Below are 9,588 nucleotides of genomic sequence, written 5' to 3'. Positions count from 1 at the left end.
TTGTTTTTTCTAAATTTATTTCTGGTGGTGGGTGGAGGTTAACCTCAGATCACTTCGTGGTTTTCTCCTGCGAGTAATTACATTCCATGGCAAAGATGGAGGTGAATCTTAAGGAGCTGGAAGCCAATACTGTGGCCCAACTCAGGGATTGGTGTCAGCAGAAAGGGGTATTTTTTAACAAAGGTGCCAAGAAAGGAGAATTGCTGACAAGCATAAGGGCATGGGTGGAAGCTCGTTTGAGGGAAGAACCAGAAACTGAAGTGGGTGAAGGGGACACTGTTACTGAGGCTGCATCGCTGAACCAAGTGGGGAGAGGGAATCTTCTGACAGGTCCCAGGATACCTTCAAGGGCAAGCAGCAGCGTCTCAGACAGGGGTTTAACCGAAGCCGAGCTAGAAGATAGAAGGGAGGAGAGGAGAATGAGGCTGGAGTTAGCTAGGATGGATATGCAAAGGGAGGAAAGGAGGTTAGCTCATGAGCGAACCCTCAAGGAGATGGACCTACAGGTCCTAATACAAAGGCCTCCCACTCCAGATAATGGTGGCAGCGAAAAGAAAGTAGACACCAGGGAATTTAGACCCTACCTACCCAAAGATGTCATTGCTAGTTACACCCCAGGTGATGACATTGCCAAATGGTTGGCCGCTTATGAGGTTTCTTTAAGGGCTCACGGGATCCTGGAAACTCATTGGGGGGGTGGGCTGTATAAATACATGCCACCTGCTGGCAGAGACACCTTGTTGGCTCTGGAGCAGGATGAGCAAACCCACTACCCTGTCATGAAGGTGGCACTGGTGAAAAAGTTTGGACTTACCCCTGAACGGTACCGACAAAAATTCAGGGGAAGTCACAAAATGAGTAACCAGAATTGGGTAGACTTTCTAGACTACGCCAAGAAAGCTTTAGAGGGTTGGGTCAAGGGCAGCGAGGTAAAAGATTATGAGGGGCTGTACAATCTATTTTTGAAAGAACACCTCCTCGAGAAATGCTTTCCCGAGTTGCGCCAACACCTGGTGGACAGCAAGCTGACCGATCCCCGGAAGCTTGCAGAGGAGGCGGACACTTGGGCAAGTACCCGGGTGTCCTCCAAGGGGACTGGAGGGGATTCTCAAAAAGCCGGACAGGGCGCCCCCCAGAAGAAAGAGGGAGGAGATAAAAAGAAGGAGTTCTCCAAAGGTCCCCAAAATAATTTCCAAGGTAAGGGAGCAGGTTTCACCCCGAGGGCAAACCCGCCCAGAAACCCTAATCCTGGCCAAAGCCAGCAGCCAAGGGTTCTCCACTGTTTTGAATGCGGTGGTGTTGGACATTATAAAGGAGATGTCAAATGCCCAAAGAGACCACCCCCTCCCACCGGAGGAAAGTCACCGGGAGTAGCTAGTGTAGCGCTCGGGGAGGAGTTGCCCTTAGATAAGGGGGGTGAGTGGGCGGGTGTCACCTTAGTGTCCCTGGGAGAGCGGGAGATGGTGCCAAAGATCCAGGTGCCCCCAAATACTATCAAGTATGGGCAATGGGTTACCATCAATGGCCAAAGAGGGGAGGCTCTGAGAGATACAGGAGCCAGTATGACTATGGTGAGAAGTCAACTGGTGTCTCCAGAGCAGGTTGTTCCTAATGTACTCCACCCCGCCGCGATGGCTGACGGCAGAATGGGCCACTATCCAGTGGCTGAGGTTCCCTTTGAGTGGGAAGGGGTTGCAGGTTCACTTCGAGTTGCCGTAAGCCCTGCCGTGCCAGTTGATTGTCTGTTGGGGAATGACATGGAGCACAACACTTGGAGAGAGGTGGAATACCGGACGCATTCTGCGATGCTGGGTACACCTGACTGGGCCTGTGTAAGCACACGGTCTGCGACTGCCCGGAGAGGGAGTTCGCCTGGGTTGGAGCCTGGAACAATGGCCCAACCCGCTGCCAAAAAGGGACAGAAGCGGAGACAGGGACAGCCTGCTTCGGCTTCCACGCCCCATGTGACAGATCGGCCACCTGCGGTGGTAGGCCAGGAGTCCGTGGAGGGGGGAGTAGACTCTCTGGAGGATTTACCCATTCCTGCTGAATGGCATGTGGAGGGAGGTCCTACCAGAGAGGAATTCTGTAGGGGGCAGAGGGAGTGCCCTACCCTTGAGGGACTGAGGCGTCAGGCTGAAGCCCAGGCAGCAGGTGATGTTACGGGACACTACCATCTTTACTGGGAGGATGGACTCCTCTACAGTGAACCCAAGGTACCTCTACCTGGCTCATCAAGGGCCTTGGTGGTCCCGCAGCAGTACCGAGCCTTTCTGCTGGAATTGGCTCATGCGATACCACTGGCAGGACACTTAGGCCAGGACAAGACCTTTGCACGGCTTGTTCTCCACTTTTACTGGCCTCAGATGAAAGCGGCGTCCAACACATACTGTAGGACATGTGTATCCTGCCAGGCCAGTGGGAAGACAGGGGTGAAGCTAAAGGCTCCCCTGGAACCACTTCCTGTCGTTAGCACCCCCTTTGAAAGGGTGGGCATCGACATTGTAGGGCCATTGGATCCACCAACAACAGCTGGTCACAGGTTCATCCTGGTTCTGGTGGATCATGCCACACGGTACCCAGAGGCCATCCCTCTGAGGACTGTTACTGCACCTGTGGTGGCTAGGGCCCTGATGGGAATCTTTACTAGGGTAGGATTCCCGAAGGAGGTTGTGTCTGACAGGGGGACTAACTTCCTGTCTGCTTACATGCGGACCATGTGGAAGGAGTGTGGGGTGACCTACCGGTTCACCACTCCTTATCACCCCCAGTCCAATGGACTGGTTGAGAGGTTCAATAAGACCCTGAAGGGCATGATAAGAAGTCTGCCAGAGAGTTTACGGAGGAAGTGGGACATCCTCCTACCTTGCTTACTGTTCTCCTACAGAGAGGTGCCACAGAAAGGAGTGGGCTTCAGCCCATTCGAATTGTTGTATGGGCACCCGGTGCGTGGGCCCCTCAGCCTGGTGAAGGAAGGATGGGAGAAGTCTCCCAGAAAACCTCCCCAGGATGTGGTGAGCTACATGTTGGCCTTCAGAAGCCAGATGGCCAAGTTGTGGAAGCAGGCTGCTGACAACTTGGAGGCCAGTCAGGCAGTCATGAAGGAATGGTATGATCAGAATGCTCACCCGGTGGAGTTGGAGCCTGGCCAGAAAGTCTGGGTGATGGAACCTGGAGAGCTAAGTGCCCTTCAGGATCGTTGGACAGGCCCCTTTGAGGTGTTGGAGAAAAAGGGTAAGGCCACTTACTTGGTGGATCTTAAGACCCCGAGGCAGCCCCTCCGGGTGCTGCATGCCAATCGCCTCAAACCCCACCATGAGAGGCCAGAGGTCATCCTGATGATGGTGACTGATGGTGCTGAGGAGGCAGAAAGCGAACCTCTCCCAGACCTCTTTTCATGTCAAGAGAAGGATGGGTCGGTGGAGGGAGTGATTCTCTCCCCGTCTCTCACTCCTGAGCAACGAGAGGACTGCCGACAGGTATTGGGGCAGTACTCTTCACTGTTTTCCCTTGTCCCAGGAAGAACCCACCTGTGTACCCATGATGTGGACACAGGAGACAGCCCCCCAGTGAAATCCAAGACCTATAGGCTGTCGGACAAGGTGAAGGCTAGCATCCATGGCGAAGTTGCCAAGATGTTGGAGCTAGGAGTGATAGAACCGTCCAGCAGCCCTTGGTCCAGTCCGGTGGTGCTAGTCCCAAAAGCCGCCCCACCGGGCACCACACCAGAACTGTGGTTCTGTGTGGATTACTGAGGACTGAACTCAGTTACCAAAACTGATGCTCATCCAATCCCCAGGGCGGATGAGTTAATTGACCGTCTAGGAGCTGCCCAATACCTCAGTACCTTTGACCTCACCTCAGGGTACTGGCAGATCTCCTTGACAGATGGAGCAAGGGAAAGGTCAGCCTTTTCCACGCCCGAGGGACACTTCCAGTTCTGTGTGATGCCCTTTGGTCTCAAGAACGCCCCTGCCACATTTCAGCGACTGGTGAACCAGGTCCTCTCTGGAATGGAGGGTTTCTCGGCTGCTTACCTGGATGACATTGCTGTCTTCAGTAGCAGTTGGGAGGACCACTTGCAACATTTGCAAGCAGTTCTCCAGGCGCTGAAACAAGCTGGATTGACCATCAAAGCCAGCAAATGCCAGATTGGGCAGGGGTCGGTTGTGTACCTTGGACACTTGGTGGGTAGGGGGTCCGTGCAACCCCTACAGGCGAAGATTGAGGCAATCATGGCCTGGGAACCCCCCAAGACACAGACTGAGGTCCGAGCTTTCCTGGGCCTCACAGGTTACTACCGTCGCTTTGTGAAGGGGTATGGCACTATTGTAGCGCCCCTCACAGAGCTCACCTCTAGGAAACAACCTCGACGGGTAGTTTGGACAAAGGCTTGTCAGCAAGCCTTTGAAAAGTTGAAGCAGGCAATGTGCGAAGCACCGGTCCTGAAGGCTCCCAATTTCTCCAAGGAGTTTATTGTGCAAACAGATGCATCCGAACATGGCATTGGGGCAGTGTTATCGCAACTCAATGAAGAGGGCCTGGATCAACCTGTAGTCTTCTTATCCAGGAGACTGCTTCCCCGGGAACAGAAGTGGAGTGCCATTGAGAGGGAAGCTTTTGCGGTGGTGTGGGCTCTGAAGAAGCTGCGGCCATACCTCTTTGGCTCGCACTTCCTGGTTCAGACTGACCACCGACCCCTTCGTTGGCTGATGCAGATGAAGGGGGAAAATCCCAAGTTGTTGAGGTGGTCCATCTCCCTACAGGGAATGGACTTCCGGGTGGAACATCGGCCTGGAGTGGACCACGCCAATGCAGACGGTCTCTCCAGGTATTTCCGCCTTAGTGATGAGGACTCCCAAGGGGTTGGGTAGTTCTCCCCACTTTCAGCTGGGGGGGACGCGTGTTAGACCTGTCTGGCTTTTTGGCGAAGTCCCTCCTAATTTTTATTTATTTTGTCCCCTTTTCGCCCCTCATACCCTTATTAATTTTTTGTGTCTACTGACTTTTTGTAGGTGTTGGCCAGGGGGATAGGTGTTCTCTCTCCCCCTCATAATCTTTTACCTCAGGCCCAGAGGCCTGTTCTGACAGGAAAGTTGGCACCACCTAAAATGGTGGCCACCAACTGCCCCAACTGTCACCAACAGAACTTGGCCATAGCCTAACATAGGGCATTCCAGAACCTTCTGGTCCATTCTGGACCACTGAAGGGCAGCCTATATAAGGCGGAATGCGGGGCAGCCATTTTGTCTACCTGTGGAAGTCAGCTGGAGGACAGGTGGTAGCTAAGGGTGGGAAAAGGTTGGACTTTGGATTGATCTCCTGGACTTGGAAGCTGTCTATTTGGTCCAGCCCACAACTCCCCTTTTAGTTATTTGTCTTGGCCCCGCTGTGGGAAGTTTCTGGAGACCCTGGGCGCCTAGCTTGCCCCTTGTTTAAAATTATACAGGGGAAGCCTGTTGGAGAAGGAGACTGTAGTGCTGCGGTGCACAGTCCTCTGCCCAGCAGAGAGAGAGGCTCTTCGTGAGCAGTGGTCAGTATAGGTAGGGGTAGATTCTGTGACCCCCCCCTCCCCCCAGTAGCAGTGGCCAATTGTAGTCTGCCGCAAGCTGCAGTGACTTTCCTCGCTGACAGAGCCTTGACCCCCCCCCCTTCTAAGTACTTCACTTACTGGCAGAAGCGGAGACTTGCTGCGAGGAGGAGCCCTCCCTTGAAGGGGCAGAAGTAGGGTGAGGCGACCCCCAGGCCAGCGCTGGTGAAGTGGCGCCGGTTCATTGCCTGGGTCGCTAGAACTTGTTGAAGACATAGTGAGGCTGACGCTGGACGCCGGAGCCGTCTTGTGGTGATTTCCCTGGCCCCAGTGTGAGGAGAGCGAGGGGAGGCGCTGTTACAAGTGCGCGATCGCTGGGCTGGAGACTCTGCTCCCTTGCGCATGCCCTGTGAGATCGCCGGTTTCTGGGAGGCGGCGCCGGCTGGAGCTGAGGAAAGGAGCGGAAGCGCGGTCTCTGTCCGTGAGACGCTCGCTTCCCGCGCATGCTCGACGGAGCCCCAGGCTTCGTGAGGCGGAGCTGTCCGTGCCAGTGTTCTTGCCGCTCGGCGCTGAGAGGAGGCGCCGGCGACTTCTGCGAGTTGCGGTGAGAGCTGACCGTTCCTCCTGCCTGAGCGCCACACGGAGAAGCTGGCCCAGACAGGGGGGAAAGATTCGAGACCCGGTAGGAGTCTGGGGCCTCGTGGTGTCTGCCCTGGTGGTTCTACCTTTGCGCGAGGGCAACAGCAAGGAGTCCTCCTGAGCTGGGGGAAGCCCCGAGGTGTCTATTGAGGCGTGAGAGCCTCTTCAGCCTCGGTTCCTCGAGCCGCCCTCCGCTATCGCTATTCCCTCTGCCACGGACCCAGGAAAGAACAGATCAACAGTGTGGTGACAAGTAAGGAGATAGTTAAATGGGGGAAGAGCCTTCTACATAAGAAACTGGGGTTCTGGCTAGATACCTCACCAGTGTGTTCACTGAGACACTGTCCCCAGGAGTACAGGGTCCACAAGGAAGTCCAGGCAGGGCTCATTTAACTGTTGGTTTAATTGGTGCTTAATCAATTGCTTCTACATAGGTTCAGTAGGAAAACTGTACTGTTATCCATGTAATGAAAAGTGTTGCTCTGATCGGATTCAAGTGCTGTTCTTGTTAAATTTTAAAAGTGATGACATAGAGTAACTAATTGATAACCTGTGCAACAGTTTAGCAGTGTTATTGGAAGATATAGAACCAAGTGTAGAGTACAGGCTATATTTCAACTGGCCTTTGGAAGAGTAAGTGTTACCTACCAGTCAGGGTTATGGTGTGACTAAACATAAAGTACAATATATACTGTATGCAAAAGTGTAATAGAAGCTCAAGAATATAGTAACTGCTTTGAAGACAAAGTGATAATCTGCTAGTAATTTAAAAAGTGAAATTGCTGATCCTAAAAAGTGACTTGAAATGTTTTGAGCTATTTAAATGTGAGCTACTAATATTTGACAACAAAGAGAATATTATTTTTATATAAAGCAGTACGTATTTTCATATAATTTTGGTGTAGTGTTTTCTTTTTGAGTGCTATTGCGTGGAATTACTTTTGGGTGGTCTGCAACCTTTACACTGTGCCTCTGATATGCTAGTCTTGCCCTAGGCCAGGCTACCTAATTCCAACAGCGGAGAACTGTCCTGTGGTCAATATCCTATTTAGTAGATCTGTAAGCAGACCAGCTACTGATCTAGAGATCTCATGTAGGACCCGAGTGGGGCAGGGGACTTGGTGGAGTTAATAAGATGAATCACCATTTCTTTAGTAAATATGCTACATTTTCCAAACTTTACAGAGTTTGGGCCATTGTGCGTGTGTAGTGTCCAAACCCTCTACGGGCCAAAACACCTCATTCACAAAAGGTCTTCTGGTTTTGATTGACATCCTGGAAGATAAGATTTATTTTGGCCTGAAAGAACTCTGCCAACTTTTTGCAGAAAGATTGGTCGGGTTTGAAAGTGCTGCCATTTCTAAAATTAGACAAGGACTTAACCGTTTTGAACAGTTTTCTGGTGGGATACTTAGCTGAACTTATCTTTTCAGTAAAGTATTTGGACTTTACTGCAATGATTAGTACCTTATACTCCATAAGAAACCTTTTATTAGTGTTTTCTTCTGGCCCGTACTCTTTCCTCCATGTGCGTTCTTGGAGTCTACATTTCTGTTTGAAAGCTTTCAAATTCTTGTGAGTACCAAGGGGCCGATGGGTTTTTCCTATGGCACTTTATTAGTTTTTCTGGCACCTGTCGGAGAACTGCAGATTCTAACCAATGTGTACAATTTACTGCAGCAGTTTCCACGTTATCTGGTACTGGGTTCAAACTGGAGAGAATACCATTTAACTCATCAACATTTAGGTATTTAAAAGTTCTGGATACATTTGTGCAGGGACCCTTATTAGAGGGAACATTAAGTGAGAGAAAAATAGCCTTAAGGACAGGCCATAATATTGGCAAAACCTTACCCAAACTCAGATCATGATTGTTAGTAAATACTCCATCAAGACTATGATTGGTCTGGAGAGCGGGTTCCTTTATGAGCTGCATAAGATTGAAACTATTTAAGTTATCCACCAGATGATCAGTGTCAGAGTTGTTTGTAAGCTCTAAATAGAAATTAAAGTTGCCCATAATAGTAACATTTGGAAAGTCAATACAGGATTCCATGTAATCCACTACCTTTTTGGATAAAATTACCCCTAAGGCCTGGTGGTCGGTAAATAAGAAGGCATGAAAGGAATATGTATTATTCAGTTTCAAACTGAATCTAAGTGCTTCACATTCAAGTTGGAAGATGGCTGGAACATTGCTTTAATTTGCGATAAACTATGAAATGTACATTTTCTATGGGTTTCCAAAGGGAGCAAATGGATCAGCTGTAGGATCCATATTAAGGGCCTAGCAAACTGTGAGGAACTTTCATGGTGGATACCAGAAGCTTAGCCTCTTGCCTTTGATAATCCTATATGTTTGGTGCCTAGTAAAATAAGTACTGGATACCTAACTCAGGCGGGGAACAGGAAAGAAGGGGCATGAAAGGTAAAAACACTAGTTCTAGAAAAACACTCTCCAAAACCCCTAAGGCAATACACCATAAATGTAAACTACGGGAAGCTGTCAACGACAGCATAATTAAGTTCCACAGGAGGTATTACCAGCGGAAAGTAAACAGAGAATGGGTGAATCAGGAAGGCCCAGCAGGACATCCAATACCCAAGCTTCATGAAAACCAAGGGAACTGTTTGCAACTGAGTTTCCCAGTATTTACAGATTTTTACAGTTTAAAAGCATGAAAATACAGAAAATTGGGCTTTTCAAGTGACTGTCCACACCTTTGTTCACGATTTCTAGGTCAAAAGCTGTGCATACTGACTGCATTAGGTGGTAGAAAAATAGGATGAGATTTGCTTACCTGATTGCGCATCTCAACATATGCTTGTTCTAAAATGCTAATATTTTCATGTGGGTGGACAGTTATATTATATTTGACTTTTTAATGTGCTAAAACCCGACTGGCGCCAAAGGACGAGTACACATTTATGTTTTCAATAAAGGTGAAAATAGGCAAGTTCTGACTTCATTTATTCACAAAACACTAAATAAATAAATATAAATAAATATAAAAAAATGGCCGAAATGTAAATATGGATAAATAGAGACTGAAATGTTGCAAAAATAAATACCATGAAACTGGGAGCCCTAGTTATGACTAAAAATGTTATACGTGTGCGGAGTACCAGACAGGATACACCGGCCCTGATGCAGGAAGGAAACCTGGCTCTGCTGCTCTGTTTGGCTCCTAGTTGGGAATTATGGCTTGCAGGTTCCCGTGCCCAGCATCAGATGTCTGCTCTTCTCCTGCCATGGAGCCTCTGAGTTGCCAGCTAAGGAAGAAAGGTAAGTAAAAAAAATATTCAGTTTTTCTGTGCATGTGTGAGTTAAAGTGTGTTTGTGAGTGGAGAGAGAGTATGTGATCGAGTTTGCATTAGATTATTGTGTTCGAAAGTGTCAATGATAATTAAGGTGTGCG

Source organism: Lissotriton helveticus, chromosome 4_1 (assembly GCF_964261635.1).
Source record: "Lissotriton helveticus chromosome 4_1, aLisHel1.1, whole genome shotgun sequence".
Taxonomy (NCBI): Eukaryota; Metazoa; Chordata; class Amphibia; order Caudata; family Salamandridae; genus Lissotriton; species Lissotriton helveticus.
The sequence above is the reverse complement of the archived record's forward strand: the minus strand, read 5'-3'. Positions refer to the sequence as shown.